The 14,763-nt window shown below is 44.2% G+C and overlaps 1 protein-coding gene across 1 annotated transcript in view; it reads left to right on the top strand.

Moving 5' to 3' along the window:
• LOC143924895 (uncharacterized) overlaps positions 1-14,763 on the top strand; it is a 74,653-nt gene that overhangs the window by 50,941 nt on the left and 8,949 nt on the right. The window lies entirely within an intron of this gene.

Here is a 14,763-nt window from a genome sequence, read left to right as displayed (position 1 = left end):
ACTGGTGATGAGTAACCCTTGAGACCTGGCTCATAGCTCAGGACTTGAAATTTTTCAACCTTGCTGTATGGTCTATTGCTTGAGGATACCGGATATCACACCTACCTGTATGATCAAAAATATAAAGGCACCATGCCCCACCCCCCCAAATTTGTTTTCTAGTAAAGCATGCTGTTTTTGCCATAGCATGCAAAGACCTTTTAGACAATTGTGCACTTCCACCCTTGTGGTAATAGTTTGGGGAAGGTCCTTTTTTTTTTTTTTTTTTTTTTTTTTTTTTTTTTTTTCTTCTGCTGCCATAACTGTACCCTGTGCCCCAACCAACTCCATAAAGACATGCTCAGTGTTTTAATTATACATGTATCCCATGCAAAATCTAGATAATACATTACAAAACAACCCTTAACAAAAAACAGCTGACCAATCCAAACAAAACCAAAAATACAACCCAACCCCCCCAATAAAGTCTGTGTGGCTTTCATCATTTTCAAAGTATATTCGTGAAACTCCCTTGTCACAATTCTGAGGAAAGTTCCTTTATAAATGGTTAAATCTTCCTAAATTCACGTGCATAGCTCCACACCACAATTCACCCTTCGTGCCACCACCACCTTACGAAATGGCCACTCACCAGAAATAAATGGAAGCTCGTCTTTGGTTCATTCATTGGATAACCACTCCTTACACCCCCTTATTCTCCAGTCAGCAATCCACTGTTTATGCAAACTCATAAAAAAACATGTGGAACCAACATAGTGTAAAAGCTTCCTGATGACACAGAGGGGACTGCGAAACGCGTAGAGGCTGCGGGAACTGTTTTATAGCACGAGTGCCGGTAACAGGTGGACTAAGGAAAGGGAGAAAGTGGTCACCTGTACAACAACATATACTGGCCCAGAGCGCACCCCGATTCATGGCTGGATAAGCTTAGTGTCGGCTAGCTGACACTGGAACATGTGAGTGCAATCTGTTTTTAATAAATAAGTCGAAACGTTTTACACTGTTGGTTCCATAAGTTTTTATGAGTGGCCATTTCGTAAGGTGGTGGTGGCGGCACAAAGGGCGAATTGTAGTGTGGAGCTACGCACGTGAATATAGGAAGATTTAACCATCCATTTATAAAGGAACTTTCTTCAGAATTGTGACAAGGGAGTTGTATCCCATTTCACAAATATACTTTGAAAATGAAAGCCACGCGGACTTTATTGGGGGGGGGTTGGTTTTTTGGTTTTGTTTTGATTGGTCCTCTGTTTTTGTTAAGGGTTGTTTTGTAAAGTTTGAACTGGTGCACTTGATAGTATATAATAACACAAGTGGTATTATCTAGATTTTGCATGGGATACATGTACAATTAAAGTGGTTGTAAACCCTTACAAACCACTTTGACCTACAGGTAAGCCTAGATTAAGGCTTACCTGTAGGTCCAAGCAATATCTCCTAAACCTACACGGTTTAGGAGATATTTGCCCGAAAATGGGCACCGCTGTCTACGGCGCATGTGCCGTAGACAGCGGCGCGCAGGCGCACTAAACGCGGCAGTTCTAAGAATGGAGCTGCCGCATTTGTCGACTCCCGTGCGCATGCGCGGGAGTGACGTCATTGCGGCTTCGCCGAATGACAGCGGCGGAGCTGCGAGACGCGACTCCCGTGCGCATGTGCGGGAGTGACGTCATCGCGGCTTCGCCGCTGTCATTCGGCGGAGCTGCGAGACGCCACCAGCAAGATGGATGTGGCGGACTACAGGGGACAGCGGCGACTTCGCTGGCTCCTGTGTCAGGTAAGTGACACATAATGGGCTACTATGCGATGCATAGTAGTCCATTATGCTTTACCTTTGCAGGGAAAAAAAGAGGAAGTAAACTCATCAGGGTTTACTTCCTCTTTAAAACACTGAGCACAGTTGATAGGAGCTATTTACATCCACATTTGTTTTGGTAGTTTGCGTGATCTATACTCTATCACTAAAAAAATTTCTTCTCGCTTCATAGAAGGGGTCTATTTGATTGCAGCACACCAGTACAGAACATAATTAGAATATTATTTGAGCGTCGGTATTTCTTTTCCATAAATACATGGTTTGATGGGTTTAGTGGTGGAGGAACTTTAGTGTCCTGCACAGAGCCCTGACCTCAACCCTACTGAACACCTCTGGGATGAATTTGAATCCTGATCATGAGCCAGTTTGACCAACATCCTAACTTCACAAATGAGACATACCACGCATGTTTGGCATTCCTTTTGATTGGCACCTCAAATGTTGTGCAGTTTTGCTGCCATTATAACACGATAAATTGCGGCAAACTGCATAGCGCAAAGCTTGTTGCCAAAGAGAAGCGGCAGCTTTTGGGTAACGAGCTTCGCAAAATGTGGTTTGCAGCACTTGCCAAATGATGACAGTGATAAAACACCACAATTGCGGTGTTATTCAAAGTGAATGACACCCAAACACACACAGTGAGATTTGCAACTGTTGCAGTGAGATTTGGACTGATGGGCAGAATCGCGGCAATTCTGCCCATGGTCCCAAATCGCCAGATTTGAACGGGGACTAAATCTGTGGTGCAAAGTTCAGTGGGCTGAATGAGTTTTGACTAGAACACCAAATGTGTAGACTCTGTGCTGAGGCTGGCGAGAGAGAGGGGCAACATCCCAGTAGGAAATGTCAAGCTGGCAATATTTCCTGACTTCTTGGCCGAAATACAGAAACGCAGACAGAGCTTTATGGGGGACAAGCGCAGACTTCGTGACCATCACCTGAAGTATTCTATGCTCTTCCCTGCGCGTCTGAGGGTGGCACATGATGGCCGGGTGTTGTTTTTTTGAGGACCCTCGTGAGGTCCTCTCCTGGCTAGAACATGGGCCTGCTCACGGCAGGGGCCACTGACCGCACTCTGGGTGAGCCACGTGGCGAGATCCTCTTGCCTCATGGTTCCGCCATTACTTGACCTGTCCTAACTACTTCTGCCTCATTACCGCCTTGACCTGTATCACACCTTGGCGACTTCACTTCAGTATGTCTCATCAACCTGGAGAGACAGGTGGTACCCTACACCTCTACTGACCCCGCCACCGCGAATTCTCTTCTCTTCACTCGTTTGGATACTCGGAGTGGACTTCATTTACATCATTGCTCCCCTTATGGGAGCCTTGTTTTTACTACTCCTACATTTATCCGTCACACGCAGCTGTGGAAGTGTGCTGGTCCTTCCAAGCTGCATGCATAGTGCGGCGAATTTATGCATCACCAACCACTGGGAACCGCTATGTAGACAAACGGAGGAATTGGGTTGTGCTGCCTATTCTTCGTACCAACTCGCAGGGGTGCTCAGTTAGACCCCATTCTTATTACCTTACATGGCGGCTGGCTTGGAACCACTATATGACCCAGTAGCTAAAACTGTTCTTCATCTACTCCTTTTGCATGCAGTCTCCTTCTTTCCCAGATGGAAGTTCAGAGTTGTTCGGGGACTATGCCTGCACAATTTGGGGTGGGTGTGAGGGGGGGAGGGGGTTGTTCAACAGTTGTTTTTGCAATTTTTCCATTGTACAAATTGTATCCCCGGAACCGAGTATAGAAAAATGGGCATTGGCTGAAGAGGTGCCTCACGAGGTGTTCAACGCACCTCAGTTCTACTACACATTGTATTTTCCACTTGATCTTGAATCGCAGCGATGCCTGGCTCCACTAATCCTTGGAGCCCGGCCTTGCCAGAACTACAGAAGGAACTGGGACCTGGCACTGGCTCTTCCTAACAACTTTCACAGTTATGCGACTATTGACCACTTAACACGAATATGCATGACCAGAGGCATTGGCTGTATACAGGGGCTGCATTTTTGCAGCCTTTTTTTTTCTCTCTTTTTTTTTTTTTTTTATCCTTCCTATTCTCCCCCCTTTTTGTTGCTCTTTTTTTTCACGTTGTCCAGAGATGGGACTCTGGGGCGGTAGTTCACAACTGTTGAGGGATGGTGCCCGCACATGTTGGTGTGGGGGGGGGGAGAGAATGTTTTACAGGTATTTTCTCAAAATTTAAGTGCACGAGTGTTATTACAAGAGGAGTTTGTAACAGGTACATGTCTTAACTGGTTACCCTATAGATGGTTAGCTATATGGCAGGTTCTAATACTGCTAATGTTCTTGGTACTGCTTGACCTTCTAGCTTGTGGTCCTAAGGAGTACATCCTAGTAAGGGGTTATTTTTCATATGCTATACGATGACCTCTATAAAGTTCCTGACGTGGAATGTGAGGGGCCTGCGGAGCAAATTAAACACTCGACAGCCCTTTCATTCCTAAGGAGGCAGAGGGCAGATGTAGTGGCTTTGGTAGAGTCGCATATAGCTTCAGATGGCCCTCCGCCGCCCGTGGGTGGGGTGGGCATATCATTGCACTCATACTTCTCACGCCAGAGGTGTTTCACTTTTAACAGCCAAATCGGTACACTTTGAGTTGTGTGAAGTAATTACTGACCCACAGGGCAGATATGTTTTTCTCCATGCCAAACTATATGGTTAACAGTTTCTCCTCCTGGCCTTTTACATACCCCCCCCCCCCCCCATTTAGTTTGACTGTGATTATGGCGGGACTCACCCTTATGACCCGCCACCCCACAATACCAGCGATCTGGTTGGGAGACTTTAACACCACCCTACGGCCAGCACTAGATAGATTACAGACCTCACAGGGGACGGACACGGATACCAGGGAGACAAAATTTTCTAAACTGAGCTCCACTCTCCACTTAATACACTTGGCGCTACAAATTCCCTCTTACAAAGACTTACTCCTGCTTTTCACCTTCCCACAAGTCCATGTCCCGCATTGATTTTATTCTTGTATCCAGAACCCTAACACCGCGGCTATTAGAAGCGACCTTTTGCCCAAGGCTGTTATCTGATCACAGCCCATATTGGATCTCCTTGAGTATTCCCGTTGGTAGGCCCCCAAAGCCTTGGCACTTAAACTCATTCTGGCTATCCCTATTCCCAGACGATGATGAGCTCCTGAACCTATGGAAGCTATACTTTGCAGAGAACACCAAATGTGTGAATGGTAATCTAGTCTTAAAGTGACACTAAACTATTTATTTTATCTGGCCCGGGAATCTATTTTTTATGAAAGTTTTTTTTTTTTTCTGCCTCCTTTGTAATGTCCTCCATTGGTTTTTTAACCTGTAATTTTCTGCCCTCACCTCCTGCTTGGAACAAGCTGTGCACATTGGTTAGGGTCCCACAGTCCATAGTAGTGATTGTCCTTAAAACGTTTAGAGGAAAAAAAAAAAAAAGTTTTACTTGCTTGCTCTGTGCAATGGTTTTGCACAGAGCATCCCCGAACCTCCTCTTTTCAGGTCCCCTGCTGGTGCTTTGGGCCCCGCACACACACACACACAGTTTGCCTTTTAATTATATTTTAAACTGGCTTGATTTAACCATATACTTTAAGAATACATACATACTTGAATAGAGTTATTGTGTGTGTGTGTGTGTGTGTTTGTAATGTGGAATATATGCTCTACGTAGTCCTCTGGGATTCCGTGTTTTTTGCCTGTTCCTATGGCAACACTAGCAGGTTACTGTGGAAGATTAAGGGCTATGTCCCACTAGAGATCACGTCACTTATGGCAAATCACTAGCAGCACAATCCCTAAACATGCTGTAGACTAACTACCTAGGCTTGTGATGTTGCTGCCTGAAATGCTGCAGAATTTCGCTCCCCAGCTCTCAGCAATCTTGCCGCTGATGGGGTGGGAGGTTCTTTTGCAGAGACGCTGTCCCTGTACCCTGCATGGCTAAGACGACAGTGTTTGTAAGAGCATTCCAGCCAATCTATGAAATACACAGAGCACATTTCTGGTTTGTTCACTCCAGGGATGTGTACAAATAGAAACAGATTTGCAATAGGGATCTGTTTTCATTGAACACATGGCAGTGCCATTTGAAGGTGTGAATGAGCCCATATGGGAACCTATGTACCTGCCAAAAGCTTTTAAAAAATAAATAAAAATTATGCACAAACTTGTGATTTATCCTTCCCTGCTGTGCTATGCAGTTGTTAAGCATGAGGAAGGTGACCCATTTCTTGTTTATATAGGACAGGCAGACAACTGGATTATAGGCAGTGGCTGGACACACGAGAAAAACTGTGAGGACCCCAATATAAGCCCTCCCACTTCCAGCAATACTCAGTCCTTTTGCTGGCATCTTTTAGATGTTGGAGGTCTCCTTTGAGTGGAATGTTGGTTACATTTGCCAAATTCTTCAATCTAATTATATTGCTGCGTTGTGACCATGACAGCATTTTACTCCCCTTCTGCTGTTTGGTGCCCACCTTGACACACAGTGTAACTTGTTGAGTTGGCTACATGTTGATATACAGGTCAATGACAGAGGCTCACGAAATACCCCATTGCTTAAGGTGTTTACCCTTCCAAAGTGGGCGAAGTCAGGGGTGTTGAGGTTTAATCTTCTATTGACCTCTGTGTGAAACAAATCCCTGGCTTTGTGAGTATATGAAGCCCTAGGTGCCTCTCTTCTCCCAGGGTGGGGCTACCCCCTTCTCACTTAACATGCAGGGAGTAGGTATCCTGTCTTGCCTTCGTTTTCTGTTCTCCCCTTCCCCATACTTTGTGACTGCCCTAGCTGGCATTACAATGTGAGCAACTCAGAAGTTAACTCCCATCACTTAAGCCTCGTACACATGATTGGATTTTCTGCCTGGAATTGTGTGAGGACAGACTGTTGGCCTAAAATCTGACCGTTTGTACGCTCCATCAGACAATTGGTGATGGATTTTCAGTGGACTAATGTTGGATGGCAGGTTTATAAATTTTCCGCGGACAATGGTCTGCTGTCGGATTTTTCCAATCGTGTGTGTACAAAAGTCCGTCAGACAAAAGTCCAACGTAAAAACACGCATGCTCGGAATCAATGCTCACCAAACACAAACATTATAAGGTGCCCAAAGGGTGACGCCAAAGAGTTGAAAATCCATGTAATACGTCACTACGTTCTTGTTTGTTCGCCGACAATTGTGTGTGTATGCAAGACAAGTTCTTGGCCAACGCCCTTCAGACAAAAGTCTGACGTTTTGTCTTTAGAAAATCCGATCGTGTGTACGAGACTTTAGACCAGTGGTCATCAACCCTGTCCTCAGGGCCCACTAGCAGGCCAGGTTTGCAAGATAACTGAAATACATCACAGGTGATATAATTTGCTGCTCAGTGATTCAGCCATTGCTTACCTCAACAGATCATTGAATGTGCCAGTGGAGGATCTCCCAGTTTTTAACCTTTTCACTGCCAGCATAATTTTTGCTTTTATTTTTTGAGCACCTTAAAAAAAAATGATTTAAAGCCTGGTGCACACAATGAGAATATTGGATGAATGATTGTCCTCCCTTTTGTGTGTTTTCATTTTATTTTTTGCATGCTGGTCTATCAAAAACCGTTACTAAAGTTACGGAAATTCTCGTATGACAGAATACAACGTCGGAAATCACGTAACGTGTTCTTCAGTTTCTGAGCATGCGTGGTTTTTGTCTTCTGATTTATTTTTATTTTTTTCAGATATACAGTTGTGCTAAGTTTACATACCCTGGCAGAATTTGACTTCTTAGCCATTTTCCAGAGAATATGAATGATAAAACAAACATTTCTTTCACTCATGATTAGTGATTGGCTGAAGCTATTATTGAATGAACTGTGTTTACTGTTTTTAAATCATAATGGCAACAGTACCTACCCAAATGACCCTGATCAAAAGTTTACATACCCTGGTGATTTTGGCCTCATAACATGCACACAAGTTGACACACAAAGGGGTTTTAATGGCTATTAAAGGTAACAATCCTCCCCTGTAATCTGTTTGCTTGTAATTTGTGTGTATAAAGGGTCAATGAGTTCCTGGACTCCTGACAGACCCTTTGCATCTTTCATCCAGTGCTGCACTGACATTTCTGGAGTCTGAGTCATGGGGAAAGCAAAAAGAATTGTTAAAGGATCTGTGGGAAAAGGTATTTGAACTGTATAAAACGGGAAAGGGATATAAAAAGATATCCAAGGAATTGAGAATGCCAATCAGCAGTGTTCAAACTGTAATCAAGAAGTGGAAAATGAGGGGTTCTGTTGAAACCAAACCACGGTCAGGTAGACCAAATAAAATTTCAGTCACAACTGCCTGGAAAATTGTTCGGGATGCCAAGAAAAACCCACAAATAACTTCAGGTGAAATACAGGACTCTCTGAAAACATGTGGTGTGGCTGTTTCAAGATGCACAATAAGGAGACACTTGAAGGATCGGCTGCATGGTCGAGTCGCCAGAAGAAAGCCATTACTATCCAAATGCCACAAAGTATCCCGCTTACGATACGCCAAACAGCACAGAGACAAGCCTCAAACCTTCTGACAGGAAGTCATTTGAAATTATAAGACCAAAATTTAGCTTTTTGGTCACAACCATAAACACTACATTTGGAGAGGAGTCAACAAGGCCTATGATGAAAGGTACACCATTCCTACTGTGAAACAGAGGTGGATCGCTGATGTTTTGGGGATGTGTGAGCTACAAAAGCTCAGGAAACTTGGTCAAAATTGATTACAAGATGAATGCAGTATATTATCAAACAATACTGGAGGAACATTTGTATTCATTAGCCAGGAAGCTGCGCATGGGACGTACTTGGACATTCCAACATGACAATGATCCAAAACATATGGCCAAGTCAACCCATCATTGGCTACAGCAGAATAAAGTGAAGATTCTGGAGTGGCCATCTCGGTCTCCTGACCTCGGTATCATTGAGCCACTCTGGGGAGATCTTAAATGCGCAGGCAAGACAGCCCAAGAATTTACAGGAACTGGAGGCTTTTTGCCAAGAGGAATGGGCAGCTTTACCATCTGAGAAGATAAAGAGCCTCACCCACAAATACCACAAAAGACTTGAAGCTGTCATTGATGTTAAAGGGGGCAATACACGGTATTAAGAATGGGGGTATGTAAACTTTTGATCAGGGTCATTTGGGTAGTTTCTATTGTCATTATGGTTTAAAAAAAGAGTATAAGAGATAATAAAAGGCTTCAGCCAAACACTAACCATGAGTGAAAAAAGAGTTAATGCAATGTTAACCAATTTTTGGGTAAAAATCTAAAAGATGAGGTGTACTGGGTAAATACCCAACATATTTAGCTTTTAAATTGCATGCACCCGCAAAACACCGATGCACTTTGGTACCCTACATTTTCCTAAGCAACCCTTTAAGTGCCCCTTTTTAGTACACAGTTTTCCATCCACTTGCTATGCTCTGAAACACTCTCAGGAAGTGGTGGGAGGCTGACCATAGATGGATGCTCTTTGACCAGCTTTAGTCTTCCCTGTAGCCATGGCCTCCCTGAGACAATCAGTTTCCCCTCTTTCTGCTTCTCGAGGGATGTTGTAGAGGGCTTCCTGCCTCTTGTTTCACCATTGCAAGGTGGTTCCATTAGGTTGGGGTTTGGGAATGTTCTGCAAACGTGGAGTTTCTCCCTTTCCGGTGAAGGCTTATTCTATTAGCTGTGCTTCTAGGGCATCTTTTTAGCATTAAAGCGGGAGTCCGCGTTTTTTTTTTTTTTAAAGCCAGCAGCTACAAACACTGCAGCTGCTGACTTTTAAAATAGCGACACTTGCCTGTCCAGCGCGCCCGCGATGTTGGCACCCGAAGCCGATCTCTCGATCGTCTCTCGGGTGCTGCCGCCACCATCTTGGGTATGGGAATCAGGAAGTAGAGCCTTTCGGCTTCATTTCCCGGTTCCCTACTGCGCATGCGCGAGTCGCGCTGCGCAATAATGATGGACCCGCTGCCTCTGGGATCTGTGTGTTTCCCAGCGGGCAGCGGGGGGACTTTCGGAAAGGGGCGTAATGTACGCCCCTTTCCCCAGAGAGCTATCCCGGAAGTGGGTGCAGATACCTGTACTGTACAGGTACCTGCACCCCCCTCCCCCCTGAAAGGTGCCAATTGTGGCGCCGGAGGGGGGGGATTCCAATGAGCGGAAGGTCCACTTTAGGGTGGGCCTCCGCTTTAACCTTCTATGTTGTGTAGTTGTAAGGCTGCTACCTGGTCTTTCGATTTACATGACATTCAGGCCTCACCTGTTGCTGCTTTTTGACTCTAGGTGGCTCAGGGTAAAACGAGTACTGGACTTTTTTTTGGTTGTTGCGGGGCAGTCTGTGGCTGGTTCTGTTGCTGGTTCTGTTGCTACTTTACCCCTCACCCACATTGGTATTGCTTTGGAACATCCCAGTTGTATCTGCCTGTGTCCTGTACTGCATCAACAGAAAATGGAATTTTGGACTGACTTGTAAAATCCATTTCTTGGAGTATAGTACAGGACATGGGTCACGCCACAAATGTCTTTAGTTTGGTGGTATTTGATCACCTCTGCGGTTTTTATTTTTTGCGCTATAAACAAAAAAAAGGCGACAATTTTGAAACAAAACTATATTTAACTTTTTACTATAATATCCCCAAAAATGTTTTAAAAAAACAAATTTCTTCATCAGTTTAAGCTAATGTATTCTACATATTTTTGGTAAAAAAAATAAATCAAAATGAGCCTATGATTGGTTTGTGCAAAAGTTATAGTTTCTACAAACTATGGGAAAGATTTATGTCATTTCTTTTTTTGATTCTTTAACTAGTAATGGCTGTGATCTGTAATTTTTAGTGGTACTGTGACATGCGGTGGACAGATCGGGCACTTTTGACACATTTTTGGGACCATTGACATTTTATACAGCGATCCTTGCTAATAAAAATGCACTGGTTACTGTGTAAATGTCACTGGTAGGGAAGGGGTTAACACTAGGGGTTGTGCTCCCTCTGAGTGTTTCTTACTGTGAGGGGATGGGACTGACTGGGGGAAGAGACAGATAGTTTGTTCCTAGTAAGTAGGAACAACGATATGTCTCCTCTCCCCTGACAGAACAGGGATTTGTGTGTTTACACACACAAATCCCGTTCTCTCTCTCCCTCTCTCCCCCTCTCTCTCTCTCTCTCGCCCACGATCGTGGGTGGCCGGCAACTCTTAAAGGGGACAATGTACCCATTTTTTGTTTTTGCGGGAACGGGCCACTTTGCTGATGTATATCGACACAAGCCGGTCAACAAGTGGTTAAAGTCCAGCCTACGTGACTATCATGGCGCCCTGAAAAAAAAGAAAACCTTTAGAAGTGTGTGTAGCCAAATGTTCTTATGGTTTGGGAACCTTGGCTTCAATATGCCTTCCTCTAGATCAAGGATGGGCAACCTTGGCCCTCCAGCAGTGGTGAAACTATGAATCCTATCATGCCTCGGCCTCTAGGAGTCATGCCGGTAATTGTCAGGATCTTGCAATGTCTTATGCGACTTGTAGTTTCAAAACGGCTGGAGGGCCAAGGTTGCCTACTCCTGCCCTAGTTAGTGTTATAGACTATCCTGAGTCCTTATCCCTACTACCCTAAGCCCCCCTTTTTTCCCCTTTCCTCTTGGGCACCTAGCCACTATCTCTTGGTTATTCTACATTCTTTGGGAACACACCATACTGCTCCATTATCAGATAATATGCCTGTCCAGGCCTGACATTGCTATCCACATAGATCTTACCTGGACCCCGTTTTTTTTCCGCCGTTTTTCCCCAAAAAGTTTTATTAAAACAATTTACAGTTTAAACCTATTTCTGCAGATTATATGGCAATACTGGGGAAATGCATATAACAAAGATATATGGCTTATGAACATGTAAACACAACATGTCAGGAATTCGTACAGATTAAACAATGAACTCAGCGACTATCAATTGCGTCAAAACCCTTGTGTCTGTACTATTCATGAGATTCCTCGTTGGGAAGGGTTGTGGCTTTATGAACCCCCAGTACATGTCGGCAGATGGAAGCCACCTGGTCCCGAATTTTGTTGTACTTGTTTGGACAACCTTTGTTGATGTATATGAATTTCTTGTAGGGAAGTGGGTTATTTTATATCTATTTTCCAGTCGTTGAAACTGGGGGGAATGGATCTCATCCACTGTCTGGCTATAATTTTCCTGGCCAAAAACAGTGTTTAACCACTTGAGGACCGCCGTATTGCCATTGTACGTCAGCACAATGGCACAGGCAGGCATAATCACGTACATCTACGTGATTGCCTTCCAGCGGGTGGGGGGTCCCATCGGACCCCCTCCCGCTGGTTACGGCGGTCCGATTCGGTCCAGGAGCGCTCCGTGATGAGGGGATGGCCGTTCGTTTTCGGCCACCCCCTCTGGATCGCTCCTGGCCAATGAGAAGCTTCCTCCCCTGTGTATTGTTTACACAGGAAGGAGGAAGTGATGTCATTCTCCTCGGGGCGGTCTTTTTGACCGGACTACGAGGAGAAGAGTAAAAGTAAGTCTGCACGAACACTACACTGACATGTAGGTACACACAGGCACACAAACCCCCCCCGATCGCCCCCCGATCCCCCCCCCCGCCCCCCCAGTCACAGTGTCACTGATTGCATTGATCATTTCTTTACTGATCAATGCATTCAGTGTCAGTTGTGACAGTAAAAACTGTCAGGACAGTTAGTGTTAGGTCCAGGGTAGCCCCCTATCACCCCCCAATAAAGATTTAACCCCCTGATTGCCCCTAGAGTTAACCCTTTCGCCAGTGTCACTAAGCGATCATTTTTCTGATCGCTGCATGTGTCGCTAGTGTCGCTAGGTAGCTAGTTATTTTTTTAGGTTCACCGCCAGGTTTTTATATCGCTAGGTACCCCGATATACTACCCAATAATGTTTTTAACCCCCTGATTGCCGCTAGTTAACCCTTTCACCCCCTTTTGCCAGTGTCACTAAGCGATCGTTTTTCTGATCGCTGCATTAGTGTCGCTACAGTCGCTAGGTAGCTAGTTATTTTTTTAGGTTCACCGCCAGGTTTTTATAGCGCTAGGTACCCCGATATACTACCCAATAATGTTTTTAACCCCCTGATTGCCGCTAGTTAACCCTTTCACCCCCTTTTGCCAGTGTCACTAAGCGATCATTTTTCTGATCGCTGCATGTGTCGCTAGGTAGCTAGTTATTTTTTTAGGTTCACCGCCAGGTTTTTATATCGCTAGGTACCCCGATATACTACCCAATAATGTTTTTAACCCCCTGATTGCCGCTAGTTAACCCTTTCACCCCCTTTTGCCAGTGTCACTAAGCGATCGTTTTTCTGATCGCTGCATTAGTGTCGCTACAGTCGCTAGGTAGCTAGTTATTTTTTTAGGTTCACCGCCAGGTTTTTATAGCGCTAGGTACCCCGATATACTACCCAATAATGGTTTTAACCCCCTGATTTCCGCTAGTTAACCCTTTCACCCCCTTTTGCCAGTGTCACTAAGCGATAATTTTTCTGAACGCTGCATCAGTGTCGCTAGGTAGCTAGTTAACTAGGCTCCCAAAAAGTCCCCCACATGTGGTATCCCCGTACTCGGGAGAAGCAGCAGAATTTATTTTGGGGTGTAATTTGACTTCTGCCCATAGCATGTGTGAGCAATATATCATTTAGTGACAACTTTGTGCAAAAAAAAAAAGTTTGTAATATTCCCGCAACTTTTGGCAAAATATAAAATATTCCATGGACTCAACATGCCTCTCAGTAAATAGCTTGGGGTGTCTACTTTCCAAAATGGGGTCATTTGGGGGGGTTTTGTGCTATTTTGGCATTTTATGGCCTTCGAAACTGTGATAGGTAGTGAGGAGTTAAATCAAAAATTTGCACCCTTAGAAATCCTGAAGGTGGTGATTGGTTTTCGGGGTGCCGTGCGCGACTAGACTCCCAAAAAGTCCCACACATGTGGTATCCCCGTACTCGGGAGAAGCAGCAGAATGTATTTTGGGGTGTCATTTCACATATAACCATGGCATGTGTGAGCAATATATCATTTAGTGACAACTTTTTGTAAAAAAAATTTTTTTTTTTTTTTTTGTCATTATTCAATCCCTTAGAACAAAAAAAATAAATATTCAATGGGCTCAACATACCCATCAGCAATTTCCTTGGGGTGTCTACTTTCCAAAATGGGGTCATTTGGGGGGGATTTGTACTGCCCTGCCATTTTAGCACCTCAAGAAATGAGATCGGCAGTCATAAATTAAAAGCTGTGTAAATTCCAGAAAATGTACTCTAGTTTGTAGACGCTATAACTTTTGCGCAAACCAAAAAATATACGCTTATTGACATTTTTTTTACTAAAGACATGTGGCTGAATAAATTTTGCCCTCAATGTATGACTAAAATTTAGTTTATTCGATTTTTCTTATAACAAAAAGAAGAAAATATCTTTTTTTTTCAAAATTTTCGCTCTTTTTCCATTTATATCGCAAAAAAAAAAAATCGCAGAGGCAATCAAATACCATCAAAAGAAAGCTCTATTTGTGGGAAGAAAAGGACGCAAATTTCGTTTGGGTGCAATATTGCATGACCGCGCAATTACCAGTTAAAGCAGCGCAGTGCGAAATTGCAAAAAGACCTCTGGTCCTTAAGGTGTTTATTGGTCCGGAGCTGAAGTGGTTAATGTAGGAATGTTTAAGTGAATTTATCTATCTCGGAGTTGGGGGGCGATCCCCGGGAGGCTTTGTTTGGAGTCAGAGGGGATCCTGTGTCATCATGGAGGAAATCTACAGTCTGCTTCCATAAACTCTGAAGTACTGGACATGTCCAGATTAAATGGAAGAATCTGCCCGTCGCCTAGTTACACATTGTACACAAGGTAGAATACTGTTGCCTAA

This window comes from Lithobates pipiens, unplaced genomic scaffold, assembly GCF_037356315.1.
Source record: "Lithobates pipiens isolate NorthernLeopardFrog02 unplaced genomic scaffold, aLitPip1_a1.2 Scaffold_22, whole genome shotgun sequence".
In the NCBI taxonomy this organism is placed as follows: domain Eukaryota; kingdom Metazoa; phylum Chordata; class Amphibia; order Anura; family Ranidae; genus Lithobates; species Lithobates pipiens.
The sequence above is the reverse complement of the archived record's forward strand: the minus strand, read 5'-3'. Positions and strand labels throughout refer to the sequence as shown.